The sequence below is a fragment of the Chrysochloris asiatica genome, unplaced genomic scaffold (genome assembly GCF_000296735.1).
Source record: "Chrysochloris asiatica unplaced genomic scaffold, ChrAsi1.0 scaffold00115, whole genome shotgun sequence".
NCBI lineage: Eukaryota > Metazoa > Chordata > Mammalia > Afrosoricida > Chrysochloridae > Chrysochloris > Chrysochloris asiatica.
In genome coordinates, this window is record NW_006408633.1 from 4,931,347 (window position 1) to 4,935,775 (window position 4,429).

The following is a 4,429-nucleotide window of genomic DNA, read 5'->3' on the forward strand; positions in this document are numbered from 1 at the left end:
CCCCAATGAGATGGATTGGCCAGGTGGCATCATTGATGGCATCAAGAGTGGCAGCGGTAGTGAGGTTGGCCCAGGATCGGACATTGTTTCTTTCTGCTGTGCATGGGGTCACTATGAGTCTGTTCCGACTTGATGGCGCCTGACAACAACAACAACAACAACAACAACAAAGGCTAGTGATCGTGAACACTTCTTCATATATTTGTTGGCTGCCCAGATCTCTTCCTTGTTGAAGTGTCTGTTCATGTCCTGAGCACATTTTTTAATTGGGTTATTCGTCTTTTTCTTGTAGAGGTGTTGTAGTTCATCTTCACCATTTTGACCCTACTGTTTGAACCCACTGTTGCTGCAACTGTGTCAATCCATCTCATTGAGAGTCTTCCTCTTTTTCGCTGACTGTCTACTTTACCAAGCATGATGTCCTTCTCTAGGGGTTGTTGTTGTTGTTGTTAAGTGCCGTCAAGTGTGTTCCGACCCATAGCAACCCTGTACAGGGTTTCCAAGGCTGTAAATCTTTACGGAAGCAGAAAGCCTCATCTTTCTCCCGCAGAGCAGCTGGTAGTTTCAAACTGCTGACCTTAAGTTTCATAACCTGATTCATAAACACTATGCTACCAGAGCTCCTTTCTCTAGGGGTTAGTCCCTCCTGATAACATTTAGATGAAAGACAGGAACATCAACCGCATTTTTCAGTTAGAGTAGGCCTATGTAAGACACCACTGTGGAAAGTCTGAGAGGCCAACACGGGTAAGTGAGCAGGACATCTGAAGGTTTCTTTCAGCATCTCTGAAGGTTTCTTCCGGGCTTTCTTTTTAATTCAATTCAAGGAACTGTTCTGAGCTTTGAATTCTGCTTTATATTTCAACCCTCCTCTCACTCACCAGAAGTCCCTGGGATGTACTTATGGTTACTGCACTCAGTTACTAACTGAAAGGTTAGAGATTTGAGTTCAGCCTAAGATGCCTTGGAAGAAAAGTCTAGCGATCTACTTAAATAAATAAATAAATAAAAATCAGCCATTGAAAACCCTATGCCTTAAAGTCATCCTTAGACCAAACAATAGTTTAACTCAATTACTAAAGAATGCTTGCTTTGAGCATTGGACTGTTTCAAAGAATTTGATAGATGAGATCACATTGATAACAGAAACTCTGAAGCATATATGAGAAGTTTAGGGGGCAGTTAGTCTAAGTTAATGGTGGTGAAATAATTTGGGAAGGGGCAGTGTAAGAAACGACACAACATGGAGAATGCCACTGATGTACATGTGAAAACTGTTGAATCTGTGTACAGGGAGAGAAAAGAAAACTGTGAAGCATAGTTCTACTCTGACATATCAGGGTTCAACATGAGTAGATTCAAAGGAATCTTTGAATTTGGTTCTCTTGCCTAGTTTCCCTGGTTTCCATCTGTATCAGCCACAGTTCTTAGTTGCAAGCAACAGAAACTGAATTAGTCTAACTCAAGCCAGAGACAATGCACTAGAAGTAGAGTGGGCAGTCATAGGAAAAAGGAATCTAGAGTTCAGACTTGGAAAAGGATAGGAAGTAAGAGAGCTTTAGAGGCTTAGGCATAAGGAACCACAGCAGCAAAGTCTCACCACAGGAAAAGCTCAACTATGAGGTTTGCTTCTTAAATTCTTGAACCATCTGCTGAGTCAGTCCCTAAGATAGGAAGCTTGATGGGAGATGCTAGGTTACATGCTCTTTTGCCCAGTTACAAAGAGTGGGAAGGAGGACCTGGGCCTTTTGGTGTCTGTAATGGAAAGCAAGAAGTTTGCCCTTTTAGAGTCACAAACAAGGAGACAACTGAAATTTGGTTGTAGTTTGGAAGGGAGATTGGGTGCTGACAGCTAAACTTTCCTCAAAAATATCCCCCACTCTAGGTTTTTAGATCTCTGTCTCGATTCTTCTTTTTCAGTTTGGATGTAGAACACTTGCTCAGTTTTCTGGTGCTTTGATCCTAGTTCTCCTTAAGAACTGCATTTCTTTCTTGGTGGCATGGCCTGAGAGCAAATGATGCCCGACCCCATGCTACTAGGATGGCCCTGTGGCCCTGCGTATGTGGAGGCTGGTAAAGATCAGACAGGGAACATGATGGTGATGACCCGCGGTTATGCCACTCCATCCTCACCACTGTACACATAGTGCCCAGGAGAGCAGACAGGAGTCAGCAAGAACCACTTCTCTCTGAGTTCTGGTTTCTAGAACAATTGTCGGCAGCAGAGTCTGCTGTGAAGGCATGATGAAAACTGAGGGGCACTTGTCAGGCAAAGTACGGGCATTTCTGGGACTGTTTCCCTCATTGACACAAAACAGGGATGGCTTCTTTTCTGTTCCTGGTGTTTGTCATCTGCATGTAACACCTAGAGCTACGGCAACCACCTTGTGACTATGAGGGGAAAAATGTAAGACAACAGCCCACTCTCAGAGGATACCAGAGAAAAAAGGGAATCAGCTGGGATCTCGATAATGTTGCCAAGCTGTTCCATTAATCAATTCTCCAGACTTTCAGATACAACAGGTATTAAATTTAATTACTGTTGAAGACACTAATAGTTGGCTTTTCTGTTAGGGCAGAAAGCACCTTACCGAATATGACCTTGTAAACACTACTCTAGAGTTCTGGTGTGGCGCTGTAGGATAAGTACTACACTGCTAACTTCAAAATTGGTGGTTCAAACCTACCATCCACTCATCAGAATCGACGACACTTAACAATGGCAACAACCACTGCACTAATCATGGGGCATATTCTAAGAACCACTGACATCATCTAGTCTTGGGAGTGTGTGTCTGAAGGGGGAAATTCTTCTCGTCCCCAAAAGAAGCAGGCTTTACGCAGCTGCACAGTAACACATGCTGAGGGCCAGCCCTCCTACCCCTTCTCTTTTGTCTTTCTTGGACAAGAATCATGTAATTTGGGATCGTACATATTGGGTAATTACTATGGTAATGATTAGGGATTCACTTTGGAAATAAGGAAATATAATTATAGTCACATTTCAGCTGGTTTCCATGACAGCAGGGGCAATTGCAATTGGTCAGCAGTTTTTATCTTCAAACAGATCTGTAAGTCTTATTCAAATGAAATGCTAAAAAGAAATTATGTATCCTAATCAAAGAAGCTAAAGCTGCTGTGAGAGATTGGAATCAGAGTATTTTTTTAGGCTTGCTGTTGTTGTTGATTGTCATTGAGTCGGTTGCTACTCTGACCGTCCCTGTATAGGGTTTCCAATGCTGCATATCTCTCGCTCTCTTTTTAACAACATTTTATTGTGAGTTATGTGATAGTTTACATGGGAGAACATTAGCTTTACATTCATCCTATCATATATCGTTTCATTACCATGGTTATAATCCCCTCCATGCATCATCAACCAACCAAAGGGTATACCCTTCAAGCCTGTCCCCGGTCGTCAGCACACAGCACCTCTCCTTCTCTGGGTCTAAAGTCCCCAGCCACTTCATCTTTCCACGTCATCATCTCTGCCTCCATTTCTGGAGTCACTGCTTCTCTGGGTAGGGTCCTGCTCTCCACTCTACTTCCTTGATGGTCCCAGGGACCTCTACTCCTGGACTGCAAAGTCAATCATTCCCCTCCTTTTGCTACAAAACATCTATCTTTACATTTTCAACACTCACAGTCAGTCCTGATAACAATAATTCACTATTGTATCACAAGAGACCTTTCCGCATTTCATTTCATTAGTCCCGCCTAGACAGATTGGATACTACTCAGTGGAGATTCTACCTTCCTCCACGCCCTCTGGATCTAGGCTCCCACTTGAAAGCTTGTAAGCCAGTCACTTCTTGCCTTTGTAAACCCCCCCCCCCCCATTTTGGATAGCCAATGTCTAAGTTGCCCATCCATGTGTACTCTGTGTATGGAGGGGGTGGGAATGCAATGCTGCATATCTTTGAGGGAGTGGAAAGCTTTATCTTTCTCCCGTATAAACTGTGGGCTTCAGCTGAAGATCTTGTGGTTAGCAGTCCAGTGCTTATCCTACAGAGAACTACAATGCTTCCACTCAATAGGCTATAGAGTACTAAATTACTTTTAATTATAATTACAGCAGAAATAGGACAGGCCAACTTGTAAAATTCAAGGAAAAGAAAGAGAGTTTGGAATCTAAATACACAGAATCCTAAAACTTGAAGTCAAGTGATCTCTTATACCAACTAGCCTCATGGCTCACTCTGCATCTAGGTCATGTGGGATAGCTGCCCTGCCTCTAAACCTCTGTAGGAAAGGGGATTCCATCGTTTCCAGGTGATCTATTCTTGCTCCCACCTAGAGAAAGATCTTTTCATATATTCCTCTGTCTAAAGGAGCTCTCACCACTGGACCAATAAACAACATTCTTATCAATGGAGAAAAGATTGAAGTTGTCAAGGACTTCATTCTTCTTGGATCAACTATCAACACT